General features: G+C 34.9%; 1 non-coding gene and 2 pseudogenes across 1 annotated transcript; 1 reads left to right on the forward strand and 2 right to left on the reverse strand.

The window, feature by feature from the left end:
- The first annotated feature begins 8,386 nt into the window (after positions 1-8,386).
- On the forward strand, positions 8,387-11,386 carry LOC120211422 (annotated as a pseudogene).
- Positions 11,387-12,016: 630 nt separating this feature from the next.
- On the reverse strand, positions 12,017-15,103 carry LOC120211431 (annotated as a pseudogene).
- A 220-nt stretch (positions 15,104-15,323) lies between these two features.
- Positions 15,324-15,395, reverse strand: TRNAW-CCA. Its single transcript has one exon. It is a non-coding gene; the product is annotated as a tRNA-Trp (tRNA).
- Positions 15,396-16,200: the final 805 nt, after the last annotated feature.

The raw sequence follows: 16,200 nt of genomic DNA on the forward strand, positions 1-16,200 counted from the left end.
TTTACAATTTGGTCACTAACCCGGTATTGCGGATGTTACAAATCTCCCCTCCTTTTAAGAAAATTCGTCCTCGAATTTTTCACTGAACATCTTAGTAATAACATATCTTCTAATGTTCTTATGTTGCTTCCCTGACTTATTCTTTCTTATCATCATCAGAAACTTATTTTTTTTTAATCCTTTAGTTTTCCGACTATCTTTTTCGTTTATACAATCATCCTCTGTTGCTTATCATATCAACAATAACCATACCAAACTTGTATTTCGTCATCGTTTGACCAAAACACAACTTTAAATCTTCCTCAATGTGATTAAACATATACTTTAAGGAGTCAAACAATATTTTCACATTACCTTGCACACTTGTCTTATTTCTATATCAAAATTGTCCTCTGTACTTCCATATTTATCGTATCTGATTCTTTTAAATCAATCCCTTTCATTTCTTTATTCCTTCCTCCTTATACATAAATCATATATTTCCTTTCATATTCACATACTATTGTCTTATCACTTATACTCATCTTTATGTACCAATCTTCATTGTATCCTCATTACTCTGATAACCCATTTCTTATACATAATTTCATTCTTTATCATTTCTTATACTTGTATTTTCCTTCCTGAAGGTTCCATGCAAATACTTATCCCAGTTTCTACATCATAGCTATCTGCTCAGAATATACAACTATATTCAAATTCACATCATAATCAATTAACTCCACTTTATCTTTCCTCCAATCTTATAACTCTAGCACCTTTACTCTGACAGTTATATAATAACTTTCGTTCAATCTAGGGCACAAGCCCTATTATACCAATCATATACATCCTTTCCAATCTAAATTATCTCAACATTCTGACTTCCTGTGTCCTATAATCTGATCATCGATATACATATTCTCAAACTCTTCTTATCAATCCTCAGCTTTACTTAAATATACCAATTCTTACTTCCTTTTCCTTTACTATACCACATTACTATGATCCAAATATGCAACTGTATCCAGATCCATTGCAGATATGGTTATCATATCCTGACAATATCTTATAATCTTATAATTCCAGTACATTTTTATCACATACTCTAGTTAGCCAATGCTAACTCTTTCCATCTCTACTGCAAACCCTTATCATAAACATACTCTTGTTTATGCGCTATACTATCACTTTGTTTCAAACTCATAAGCACTGACTTTATACATCTTATACACTTGTCACTGATGCACTTATCCTTGAGTTCTTCTATACGTAATCATCACGTCATTAGATCTTTTTAACATTCTTATGGTGACACCCGTTCACCATCTTCTATCTTATTCACATAATAGCAAAACTACTCTACATCGTGTTTTCGATTCCAAACGATGAAAACTTTCTATCATTATTCAGATATGATTTCAGCTTTCTGAAATCAACTTTTGATCTTACTAGGCATTTCCTGAGGTGTCCGCTCTTCATCCTGCCTGGCCAGGGCAGGTGAATAGCTATCACAATCAGGAATATCACCTTTCACTTACTTCGAAATTATCACGATCGGATTTCTACTGTATTAAACTATTCTTATTCTATTAGCAAGACAGCCTATTCCTTACACCATCAGATCAGAAATTTTTCAATCTATGTTGGCATGTACATCTTTTATTACACTTTGGACTTCGGTTTATGCCAAGAATCGGCTAAACCATAACTCTGATACCATTAAATGTAACACCCCCAACCCGTATCCGACCCGGATAAGAGTCCGAAGTGTCACATTGACTTTTCAACCATTTATTCGTATAAAATAGTGAGTAATTCAAAAACTTGGATAACATTTAACTTATTCAAAACGTTTACAAAATATATCAGAGTTCATACAATTTATATCTTTAGACTACATGCCAACTACACTATATATATCGTACATATATTTTCTGATATGACAATTGGGTAAGGAGAACTGACCTGTCTTGCTCCTCTTAGCTCTTTACTCTTCTCACTTTTGTAACCTACGTGTGAAACAATCACACGCTAAGTCGTTGACTTAGTGAGGCATAAAACATATAATAAAACTCTAACTCGTAATCATGCTTGAACAATTTCTACTAACATATCACATACAAGCGTCATACCCACATATACATGTAATGATTCCTACTATGCACCTTTCATATATATATATATATATATATATATATATATATATATATATATATATACATACATATCCACGCATACATATAATTATCTTCTTTCCTATCATTATCATATTATCACCTTTCATATTTCTATTCTCTTGTTCATATAATCAATTAAGCTCATATCATATATCTTATAGCATATACAATAATCACTAACACACATATATCATATACAGTACATTCCATGTTATCTCTTATTAGCCCATGTGCACCTGTGAGAACTGTAGATATGTGAGTCTATTGAGATTGTGCACCACTATGCTGTCACCACAGCTCATATAAATGTCCCGAATGACCTATCCAGAGGTCACAAAGACCCCGATAACTGTCCAGAGGTCATAAAGATCCTCGGTAACTGTCCAGAGGTCATAAAGATCCTCGGTAACTGTCCAGAGGTCATAAAGATCCTCGGTAACTGTCCATAGGTCCCGAAGAACCTAGGTAAACTGTACATATGTTCCTTAGAACATAGGTATACTGTCCATATGTCTCGAAAGGCATAGGTAAAACTGTCCATATGTTCCGTAGAACATAGGTAAACCCTCGACTCTTGGCATGCCAACTATACCCCTAGCTCTCATGACACATAACATGGGCGTTATCATTTATTCCATTTCAAATATTCACATAAACTTGTAATTCACTTTCCCATATCACGTATCACATAGCTTCTTTTCATATTATCACATAGTCACGTAGTTCACTTACACATAGATCATTTCCATATAATTCACATGTCACGTATATCATGTTTTCATATAATTCTATCATTTCTCACCCAATCACATTTATTCATGTAAACATACTTATCATATCTTATTCACATAAGATCATATACTTCATATAATATATAGAAACACCTAGAACACTTTCACGTAGCTTATAGTCGTAGGTCTTATCTCATAACATGTACTTGTTTTCAAATATATATATTTCATATCATTTCTTATACCATCACATAATTCATTTAACATACATAACATATCATGTAACATTATAATAGAAATACCTATAAGTCATATCACTTAGAGCACATATACTTATAGTCACATTGCTTATATCTTACTCTTATGCCTTCTCTTAGATATATAAATATATCCTCACGATTTATCCTAATATAAATCATATAGCACTCTTATAATTCGTATTCATATTCATCTATGGCAGACTTATACACACATCTCACTTCTATTACTTCTTTATATATAATCTAATCTGTTTACTTAAATCAATTTCATATAACTCCTATAATCTTCTCATATAACTTCATAACCTTTCTTATGTAATTACTTATACTTTATCATCTAACACATAAAAGAACAGATCAATCCATATAATCAAGCATACATACATGCATATTCCACTCATGCCTTTAATCATGAATTCATGTGTAACACTTTAGGAAATAGACTCATCGCTAGTCTTATTCCCATCGCACATCGTATACTATTGAATATGCACTCACCTGGCCTCACTAGTCAATTCCAATCTCTTATATTTCCCCTTGATCGATCTTACTTGCCAAACGTTCCAGAATTGCTTTATGCGTAGAATCTACATAAATGTACATTTTGAGGTAATCATTAGATACCTACACCTTTTAATTGGATACTAGCAACTTAAACGAACTTATTAAACCAATATTAACATTTTCCTTTAGGGGGAATCGGTTCCCTCCTATGGGGGTATCGGTTCCCCTCTGGCATTCTAGAATTCCATGTTCGTTTGAGGGGGTATCGGTTCCCCTTGAATGGGTACCGATTCCCCTTGCCCAGAAATCACATTTTAACCCAAAAATTACTTCATTTTCTCTCAAACACTTCATATATCATCCCCTTTTCATTCTTAACTCTAGTACACATACTTAAACCAATCTATATTCATTTATTTCATCTTAAACCTCAAAATCCTATATTCCATATGAGTTTCAAGAATCATACCAAATTTTCAATGTGTTCTAATTCCAATTCTAACACTTCATACTTCTTAATTAGATTGATGACAAGTCAAATTCATTCTTAGAATTTCAAAAACCTTACCATATCAAAATTTCATCTTAAAACTCATATTGCAAATTCCTTCATAATTCCTTTATCTTATTGTTTAAATCCCATATAAGCTTTTCTTAAGCTTATTTAATACCCAAAGAATCAAAACTAAGCTTAAAACTCAAGAATTAACCAACTGAAATTAAACTTACCTTTGCCTTGCTCTCCCACGTATGAAGAAGAAGAAAGGAGAAGAGCACTCTGGATGGTTCTCACATATCCCACGTTTATATTACCCTTAAAAAGGAATATAAAAATCTTTCTGGTCAAATGACCATTTAACCCTTAATTTCCTTTAATAATTACTAATTAACCTTCATCATATATATCCAATAATCATTGAACTATTTCATTCTTATACTTTAGTCACCAAATTCTGAAACTTTACAATTTGGTCACTAACCCGGTATTGCGGATGTTACATATACAATCCCTAAGATGCCCCATAAACCATGTCCATGAATCAGAGGTTTTAGATTTGCCAACCCCATAAGCTATTAGTAGTATCCCATTATTAGCATCCATGGCTACTGCTAATAAGTTTACTCCAAGGTATCAACCTTTCAAATGTGCTCCGTCAACTATAATAACTGGGTACATGCAAGTAATAAACGAACGAATCTACAAAATAATATACACAAGAAATATAATCATTTAAATGTGAAATGCATGTAACTAATAAAAATGAGTCAACAAAATTATATTGATTTACTAACCGCAACACCAATGGCGATAAACAACAACTCAAAGCATCCATCTCTATCTATTTTGATATGAGTTATCCACCCGAGATTTTTCAGCTTTAAATTATGACAATAAGCCGACAGTTAGGCAAACGATGCTTCTGGAGACCCCCTCAACAATTTCAAGGCATAACATTTGGCTCTCCAAGCTTGAGAATATGAGATACTAATCTTGAACCAAGCATTCTTGTCAGTCATAATTTCATGTCCCCAGTATACCCTGCCATTCAAAAACATTAACTCAGCCAGAAAACCACCCAACACCTTTTTGTTTGCCTGTCTATGGTGAGGAAAAACTTCGGTTCTTGAACATGTATATTTATCAATAAAATTCCTAACTTGAAATATTTCACAATCTTTTATCCTCTTTGCAATCATACGCCACATACAGTTTTTATCAATCATACACTTTTTTTCGAAATGATCTTTGTTTTATTTGTTAACTTTTAGTTGATAGCCATCTTTCACACATTTCGTATACAAAGTTATCTTCAAGTCTTCATTTGTATCAAAACAATCATCTTTCTTGAAATGAATAACTTTTGTGTAACAATCAACTGTCATCTTTACCAACTCTTCTTTCGGTATCTGAAGTAATTCTGGCATATTCCAGTTATACTCCCATGGCATTTTCTTCTTTTTCTTTTATTTGGGAACTTATTATTCTTCTTTTTCTTCTTCAGGGTTATATGAATTACAGAATGGATGTTCAACATGTTCATTCACAGTCGTAACTTCCTCCTCATTATTATCAACATCTTCCTCGGCAGCGGCTGTTTCATCATCAAAATTTGGGTATTGACCTATATGAAAATCATTACACGCAGGGTCTGTTTCTTCTTCTGAAACATCATCAAAATCCGAGTATTGACCAAGATTAAAGTCCGGGTATTGACCAAGATCAAATTTTGAATACTGGCTAGTACTCACAATTTTTTCTGTTGGCTCATAATCGTCTAACTGGTCAATACAAAAACCGGAATTTGGTGCTGAAAGTTGATTGAGATTTGGATTAGGAAAAGGTTGTGGGTTTTGAGATTGTGTTTGGTATTGGAAATGTGGTGAAACAAAATTCTTGGTGATGAAATTGTCGTGAAACCATTAAATTTTGAGGTTAATAACAACGTTGTACATTATGAGAACCATAAACTGGGTTGAAGAACTTAATTGATTACTACCCGCTACTGACCCAACTTCACTACTTATAGGTTCAACAACATACAATGTAACATCACCTTCTTGCGAAACACTAATGTAAGCAATGAATCGTTCAACATCTTCATTGTCGGTTAACAAATAAACTTTACATTTTCTCTGATAAGATAGCCTAAATCTACTTAGAGGCTCTAAATTCAATTTTTTTGCAACATGTAACATTAGAGTTTCATAAGTTAACTTCTTTAATGACAGTTTTAGTTGAAGATTCATGGGTAAAGACATATATTGTAAAACACCATGAACATTCTCCTATGACCCTCCAAAACACAAATCTATCCAAACATGATCAACATTAGATGATTTCATTCTACAAATTGTAAATTAATTTACTAAACAAACGAGCTATAAACTACATATAATCACTAACTTAGAGAATAACGTTCCTTTATTAAGTTGATAGTTGATAATTTGGGAGAGAAATCATTGAAAAATTATATAGAAATAAAATTATGTAAAAAAACAAAATTAGAGATGGGGAAGGATGTCGTTGGATATAGGAACGGATGTCGCTGGAGAGAGTGATAGATGGAGATAAAATGAGGTGTAATTTAGGGATTTAGGTTATGAGTTGCTGCTGCTGCGTAGTTATATACCCAAAATATTTGTGTTGCGAAAATAAAACCTGTTGAAATTAAAATTCGTGTTGCGAATTCGAAAATCGAGTTGCGAATTTGGAAATTGCATTGCGAATTTGACTTCCGTGTTGCGAATTTGACTTCTGTATTGCGAATTTGGAAAATCACAACGCGAATTCGGAAAATCGCAATGCGATTTACATATTCGCATTGCGAATTTGGAAACTGAGTTGCGAAATTAGAATTCGCGTTGTGAATTTGTTGGTCATTTTCGCAAATCTAAAAAAAGTTGGTTAAAATCGTATATTATATGACATTTTCGGTCACTGAAGTTATTTTCTCTTTTGAATTTATAGGGACGACAGTCCCCACCTGCCCTCACTTAATCCATAACAGTAAATATGATTGAAAGTTGAACCGTTAAAATTTGTAAATTTATTGTCTATTAAAAGAAAAAAAAAGTATAATTTTCTCTTTATGTTGTGAGTTCATACAGATTAAGAACAAAAATGTTAAAAATTTAACGACATTTAATATCATTTATATGATTATAAACAGTGAACTATTGTAAACATAAATTATGAATAGCATCTGAGTTTGAGAAAGCCGTGAAATTTTGCATGTTATCACAACCTCTGTTTTGAAAACCAGACCGACCGGTTCAATCGGGAATCGTTGCTTAGTCCGGTTCAATCTAAACCGGTTGAATCGCTATTAGGGAACCGGCCAGAACCGCTGAATCGTTCGAACCGGACCGGCTGAAAACCGGAAAAAACCGGGACTTTTGTTTTTTTTTTTTTTTAAAAATTAAACCAAACAACGTCGTTTGTTAAACGAGCCAAGTCGAACTCTAGTATTGTTGAGCTCGACTCGAACTTGAAAACTTTAAAAGTAAGCTCAACTCAACTCAAACTCACAAGCTAAAAATTATCAAGTTCAACTCAGACTCGAAATAAAATATTGAAACTTGAACTCAAAAAGGCTTGAACTCAAAAAAAATTAGAAGTTCGATTGAAGCCTAAAATTCGAGCTTGATTGAAGTGAAAGAATAGTTCACTCAATGCTCATCAAAAGTCTCTATGATTTTGAATGACAAATTACCTCTGTTATTTATAGAAGTTAGTTGTGATGCTCTTCTATGTTTCTTAGCAATGTGAGATTGTTTTGTTCTCATATTTTTACTCTTTAGGCTTTTGGGATGCTCTTCTATGTTTCTTAGCCATGTGAGATTGTTTTTAAAAAAAAAATTAAACCAAACAATATCATTTTGTTATGCTTTTTTTAACCTCAAATTTATTTTTTAATTATAGTTATATAATTATATTTATTATTTAATATGTTTTATCTTAAATATTATGTTGTAGTTAATTTGAATCATTTTGTTTCACTTGATTTTATGGTTTTTAACTTATATATGTTATGACTTGATTTTAATATGACTTGTGATATAAAAAATTATTTTTTATTAAATATTTTTGATATTTTTATTTAATTTTTTAAATAATTATGACGTCGTCCGGTTCTTTTGACCGATCGAACAGATTTGATCGATTGAACCAGTAAATCGATAGTATAACCGATTCGCTAACCAATCTGATTCTGAAAACATGATCACAACATCAACATGCACGTAAAGCCATGTGTAATTACAATACTCTAACCAAAACTCTGCTTTCCCTCTGCTCCAAAGCCAGATCTTTTCTCCAAACCAAGCAAACTCACGCCTTCGCCATTCTCCATGGCCTCCTCCCCACCGACATTTCCCTCTCTGCCTCTCTCATTCTCCGCTAGGAGTGTAAACGTGTCGAGTCGAATTCGAGTAGTGTTGAGCTCGACTCGATTCGAAAATTCTGAAATGAAGTTCGATTCAAAAACTCGCGATTTTAAAATTTTCAAATTCGACTCGAACTCAAAATCCTGAACTAAAACTCTTGAGCAGATCGAAAATGCTCAAAATGAAGAAAAAAAATTCTTAAACTCAACTCTCAAACTCAAATCTTAAATACATGAAATCTTACTATATATTTTTAAAAAAAAAATCAATACATAAATATTAATATTATTAATAATTTATTTTTTAAAAAATAAAATTTTAATACTTTTCTAGTCAAATATCAAATAGCTCGTTTCAACTCGTTAACTTGAGTCGCAAATAACGATCTGTCTCGTCTCATTTACAACCTTATTCTCCGCTATCGCTATGCCTCTTTTAATTCCCCCTTCAACTTGTCACCTTCTGTTCCAACAAGCTCTTCCCTATTCTCGAACACCTTTCTTATGGAACATCTTCATCCGTGCTTTATCCATCGCTAGAGTTAATCATGACGGATTTCAGTTCCATATTTACAATTCAATGCTTCGAACCAGAATAAAACCCGATGCTCATACTTTCCCTTTCGTTCTCAAGGCCTGTGCCGATGGCTTTTGTTTTCAAAAAGGTTTGGAGATTCATGGGACTGTTATTAAAACTGGGTTTGGTTCGAATGTTTTATTAGGCAATACCCTCTTGTCTTTTTACGGCAACTGCGGGGATTTGAGGGAAGCGAGGAAAATGTTTGAAGAAATGCGTGAGAGAGATGTTGTATCGTGGAATACAGTTCTTGGGGTTTTTTCGGTTAATGGGTTTTACTTGGAGGCCCTTATTTTTTTCTCCGTAATGAATTTTAGTTCTGAAATGAAGCCCAACATGGTTACTTTTGTCACTTTGTTGCCCGTTTGTGGAAGGGTTGGAAATATAAGGTTGGTGGCACAGATTCAAGGGAGTGCTGTTAAAGTTGGATTAAATTTTGAAGTGACCATTGGGAATGCATTGATTGATGCATATGGGAAATGTCTCAGTTCAGATGATTCAAAACGAGTTTTTTATGAAATGGTGGATAAAAATGGGGTTTCTTGGAATGCAATAATTACTAGTCTAGCTCACATGGGGCTTAATAGGGATGCGTTGGATATGTTCAGGTTGATGATGGAGGTTGGGCTGACACCTGATTCCATCACTATTTCAAGTATGATAGCAGTGTTGGTTGAGTTAGAAATTTTCAATTTAGCGAAGGAGATTCATGGTTTTAGTTTGAGATTTCGTATTGAACATGATGCTTTTATCTCGAATACATTGATCGATATGTATGCAAAAGCAGGTCATCCTAGTGCAGCTTCAAATGTGTTTCACCAAATGAATTTGAGAAATGTTGTTTCGTGGAATGCTATGGTTGCCAATTTTGTCCAGAATAGGCTTGAATCAGCGGCTATAGAACTGCTAAGAAAAATGCAAGCTCAAGGTGAGGTTCCAGATTCCATCACCTTAACAAATGTTCTTCCAGCTTGTGGACGGGTAGGATTTCTTCGAAATGGAAAAGAAATTCAAGGTAGAACGATTCGTCTAGGATCCAACTACGATCTGTTTGTTTCCAATGCCCTGACAGACATGTATGCAAATTGTGGACACCTAAATCTTGCTCAAAATGTCTTTAGCACCTCAATTAAGGATGAAGTCTCTTACAATATTTTGATCGTAGGCTATTCTCAAACTAGTGAATGGCCAAAATCCGTAAGTTTGTTCTCAGAAATGGGGCTCATTGGTATGAAACATGATGTAGTTTCATTCATGGGTGTTATATCAGCTTGTTCAAACCAAGCCGCACTCAAGCAAGGCAAAGAAATACATGGACTAGTGGCGAGGAGTCATTTTCACACTCATCTCTTTGTCTCTAATTCCCTATTGGACTTCTATTGTCGATATGGAGAAGTTGACACAGCTAGGAAGCTCTTTGACCAGATTAAGCACAAGGACGTTGCCTCATGGAATCTATGGTATTAGGTTATGGAATGCTAGGTGAAATAAACCCTGCCATCAGTCTTTTTGAAGCAATGAAGGAAGATGGTATCGAGTATGATTCGGTTTCATACATTGCAATACTATCGGCTTGTAGCCATGAAGGACTACTTGATAAAGGGAGGAAATACTTTGTGAAGCAATGAAGGCTCAGAAAATTAAGCCAACAGAAATGCATTACGCTTGTATGGTCGATCTTCTTGGCAGGGCTGGACTACTGGAAGAGGCTAAAGAACTTATTAAAAGCTTGCAGATTACCCCGGATCCTAATATTTGGGGTGCTTTACTTGGAGCATGCCGAATTTTCGAAAATGTTGAGCTGTTGGGCTGCTGAGAATTTGTTCAAATTAAAGCCCCAGCATGCTGGATATTATACTGTTCTTTCAAACATGTATGCTGAAGCAGGGAAATGGGATGAGGCAAATAGGGTTAAGGAACTGATGAAATCAAGGGGAGCAAGTAAGAAACCTGGGTGCAGTTGGGTTCATATCCAGGACCAGGTTCATGCTTTTGTGACTGGAGACAGAATGGAGAGATTGGATCCATCTCTATGGCTAGCTTGATACAGTTCAAATTTTGTTATGACCATTTTGATTCAGTTTGGCAGTTCATCTCTTGAGATTATTCAGCAGCTCTGCTTGTCAAGGGATTTTTAGGTCTCATTACTGTTGTGTGTCTTATGGGCGTTATTAGGTATCACACCATTATTCTTTTGCGTATTTCTCAGGGAGACGGTGATGGAAGAGAGGGGATAGGTCAGCATCCCACTATCCTTCAGCCCTATTCATTGAATAAATGTTGTTTCAGCAGTTAATGGCACCCATCGGGGGCAGAGATGGTTTGATCAAGTGTCGGTTACCGAATAATCGTGTTTGCCGTCAGCCAAGCCTGATCATGGACCAGGTTCGACCCTGTTCAGCATTCTCTGGTGCTGAAGGTGAAGGAGCTCCTTTCTGCCTTTAGTTTGCAACTATCGATGTTTTAAAGCGAGGGGAAAACCAAAAGGAAGAAGAGAAGGTAGAAAAAACAAGTTGCTATATATGGTTTAACTAAGCTTTCAAGCATGCTTGCAGTTACATTTAGCACATAATTTTGTCTACAAATCAAAGTTTACAAGTTGACTCACCCTGCTTGCATCAATGTTTCCTATAACTTCCGAATTCTTTAAAAATCAATATTTTATTCATTTTGCAGCTTAGAAAAAGGATTCTAGTACGTCTTCTCTTAGACGAGCTAATCATTGGTGTTATTCTTATAAAGTTGCAATTGATGGATGGATGTAGTTTCCAAGATAATAAGTACGTACATCAATAATATGATTACTTGCTAATTATATGGGGCTAGGAAATGAAGTAGTAAAACCGAAGGACAAAAAACATGATGAATTCAGTAACACTTATATTTACATTTCTTCATATAAAATAGAAATTAAAATTTTTATTTTATTTAAAACAGATTTAACCAGTTGCCTTTAAAGCATCCAGGGAACTCACAAATAGATTCCGACAGCCTTGGCCCCGGTTTCTCGGTTCAAAAAATCAATGCATATTCCAATCTAGTGAGATTTATGCGTTCAATCTGACCACCTCCTTTAGCTCAGACATAATTTCTGAAAAAACTCATTTAGCATCATCATATTCATTCCTAGCACATACATCAAAAGTGTTGCCGTTCTTGAACTACTGATTGCTTTCAATGCCTCCGAACATTCTGTAACTGTTAATCACTTGTGACAAACAACAGCTCTGCAGGACGAGTCATTATCTATGACCCACAAACTCATTTCCTGAAGCTGCTTCTGAATGGAATCCAAATCTAACTCTTTAACCCAGTAAACCACCTTTTTGTTCGTCTTCAAGGTTTGATTGAGATTTTCGTTACCGATTTCCATGCCGAGGCTTTTCTCCTCAAATCGCTTATATCTAATTCCCTTTTGTTCCATCTGTTTCGTCATTACAGATGCAAAATTTCTGCTACCTCTAGGTAGTGAATCTTTATCCACCATAACTGCAATATCATGCAGAAAAGCATCAGTCCAAATTTTGTGAACAGAAGGTGAGTTCTTGACAAAGAAAAGGTCCAGGCTCTCTCCTGCGTAAAAGCTGTCTGCCGGGTCAACAGACTCATGAAATATATCATCGGCAAAAACCATGTTTCCATCCAATACCCAAGTATTATAACTGAATTCTAAACTTGTTTTGACAACATGAGCCTTCAATAGAATCTCTTTCATAAACCTATCATTTGACTCTTCAATTCTCCCTGATTCAGATGATCTTATATTGTTGAGTACTCGGTCTGCATCGACCACAGGATATCCCCTTCGAGCAAGATCAAACAGAAATTCTGTTCCAGGACCGATGAAAATGTAATTCCAAATATTTAGGCTCTCAAAGTGGCAAAGAAGGTTTCTAGTAACTGTGTCCGGCACTCCAAATAGGCTGACAAGTAAAACAGTTCCCTTTGTCTGCACAGAGGGAAGAATAGACCCCAGGTCATTTAAGTACCTAACAATTCTTCCCGGAACTACTTCCCTGAAACATAAATCATACCACTTCATAGACCTCCAAGATTTCATTTCCGGAAAATGGGAATCAAAAGAATTTGCATCCAATAGTTGAGAATCTGGCCCTGCTGTTTTTCCATAGTTGACACCAACATCCCTGTGGGAGACGCTAAGTGATTTCTTATCTGGAAACTTTGTGTATATATTAAAATAGCCACGAGAATGAATAAATTTAATGAACCAAGGAGTCCATATTCTTTCTCCCATCTTTTTGTACCAACCTGTGGTAACCTGTATATAGTTTCTGGATTTTATTAAATTGAAAATACACACCAAATATATGAGCAATGGCAGGTGAAGAAAAGAGCTAAACAACATAAATTTACCATCCCATCAAGAAATGGCTTGTTGTCTTTCGCCTTGTGATCATCGTACCACAACCTAAACTCTTTCCAAGGCTTTGGAAAGAGAAGCTGGCCCCAAGTGCCTACCAGTTGGTAAAAGAAAAGTCCTGAGGTGCTCTCCAGTAGCATCTTGTTTCCATGTTACCTGGAGATGCAAACAAGTAATAAAGGAACACTGAAAACTCATAAAGAAAAGGAAGAAATGGATCATGCTTAGTGGTGGTTGGGTCAATACAATTCTGATGGTTAGAATGGGATGTGTGCTTCTATTTGAGAACAATGTTGTTTTCATAAACAATTTCTTCTTATAAGGAATAACTCAATCAAATGTTGTTTTCATAATCAATTTACGGTATGATTACTCAATAGAAATAAAATGGTGTATTTTGACCTGAGAGGATTACATAATACTATTTTAATAATAACGCTTTTATATAAAATCAGATGCCCAAAATTCAAATGAAAATTTTCATAACTGAAGCCACACTTATGACAAAGCTTCAGTTAGTATGTCGGATTTATCTTCTTCAATTTTAACATAAACCCAATCATCACTGCATTGATTAATATAATTCAGATATATGTGAACTTCAAAATTGTTCATCAAACGATAACAAATATTCATTTCCAATTATGCAAAAAAGGAAAAAGTTCACCTAAACTATAAAAGAAGAGAACGAAACCTAAAAGGAAATAAATGGTACCTGGAACAAACCTTGGGCGCTGAAGGGAAGCTCCATAAACGGAAGGACTAAAATTGGAAGAATTGTAATAATAATTCAAGATCAAAGCTTTCAAATACTTAAAATATAGAGGAGAAAGCTCCAAATCATCTTCCACAACAAAGGCGAACTCATCATCCGATGTAGGCCACCAGGCTTCTAACCATTGTGCCTGAAGACCCCCATTGGCGGTTCTGTAATGCACTATCTTTTGCCCCATTTCCACTCAAACCCATCAACAAACCGCAGAATTCCAAGCGACTCCTGAAGTTTGAGATCGATATCAGATTTGGATTGGTTTGGGAAATGATCGATGAAGATGTGGAGGTGGACCGGGAGGTCGGGATCGTAGTGGGCTCTCGATAGGGAGGTGAGGCAGCGGCTGAGGGAGTTGAGGCGGTTAAGAGTGAGGACTTTGATAGTGAGGGAGAAGGTTGGGGTGGCATAGACGGCGCTGGTGGTGGAAATAGAGTGGGGATTTAGAGGAAGTGTTTGGGTACAGATGGAATTTGGGTGAGCAGAGTAAAGGAGGAGGAGGATGCAGAAGGCTAAGAGGAGGAGGAGGAAAGGTACGAAGTGTTTCTTTGGACGGCCCATAATCTTTCGGGGTTAGAATTTTGGGAAATGATCTGCTGAATTCATAGATCTCTCTCTCTTTGTACAACTCTAGAAAAAGCTCCGTGTGGGGTGGCAATGGCGGATTTTCGTTGGATGTCAAAATATCTAGGATCCAAGACTTGTAACAAAACTGATAGTGTATTGAACTGTCGAAAACGAAAAGTGTTTTGAGCTTTCAAGAGTGGAGGATGGGAAGCGGAGAGTTAAAGCTCAGTTGAAGGGGATTGCAGGTGTGGAATTACGGCGGTGAGGTTGATTGCATGTGGCGGTGGACTTCCACTAAACGTTGCCTCATTGGTACAAAAATGTTGAAATATATGTTTGGAAATGTAATTCTAAACTGGTGTGAAATTTAGAAATAAAACTTGGGTCTTAGCAACTTCGAATTGCTCTTTTGGGTTAGCCCAAAATAGATGCAGTCCAGACTTGGTATTTTGAAAGAAAAAAAAAAGAAATATCCGGTAATTAGGGTATTGAACCCGACGTGAATCGAACACGCAACCTTCTGATCTGGAGTCAGACGCGCTACCATTGCGCCACGGATCCGGATACTCTTGATCCAATGTTTTTTCTTTATAATCATTATAAATATTTACCGGTGATTATTATCCAAATACAGTTAGAGATAGTTACTGAGACAAAAGAGATAATGTTGCATAAACTTAAAGTCTAATCATGAAAATACAGGTTTAATATAAAAAAATATTTAAATTATTCTATTGTTCTATTTAGGTGTTTAAAATTTTTCTTTAGTTAATATAGGTATCTAACGTTACAAGTGTTATTGTTTTAAGTTATAGTCTATCACAATCGTTAAAAAATATGTTAAATTGTATGTGTCGCATTAATATTTTTTGAAATTTTTATTTAAAAAATACATAAAATTATTATTTAGAAAACCTTAAAAATTTTAAAATCTAAAAAAAATCTTAAATTCTTAAAATATATTATTTTAATTTCTTTACCATAGTTGTCGGTAATCTCCAACCATTTATCCATCATCGAACAGCCATTCATCCATCGTCAATCACCTATTGGTTGACCATTTATCATCTCAAATTTCAAAATTCTTAAATTCTTAAATTAAAATCTCTAATATTTAAAATCTTAAATTTTTAATCTCTAATAATCGTCTGCTGCCGTTGTTGGTCTTAATCGTCGGCCACCCATGTGTTTTATTTGTTGTTTTAACCGATTGAAAAACGAAATGATTGAGGTTTTGGGGAGGGAGGGAAAGGGAACGAAGGGTGGAGGTGGGGTAGGGAAGGGAAGGGACGAAGAGTGAGATTATTATCATTTTAAATGTATTTAAAATAATATGTTTGCAATACATGTTATCTAATGAATTCTT

The sequence above is a fragment of the Hibiscus syriacus genome, unplaced genomic scaffold, assembly GCF_006381635.1.
Source record: "Hibiscus syriacus cultivar Baekdansim isolate YM2019G1 unplaced genomic scaffold, ASM638163v2 tig00000715_pilon, whole genome shotgun sequence".
Taxonomy (NCBI): Eukaryota; Viridiplantae; Streptophyta; class Magnoliopsida; order Malvales; family Malvaceae; genus Hibiscus; species Hibiscus syriacus.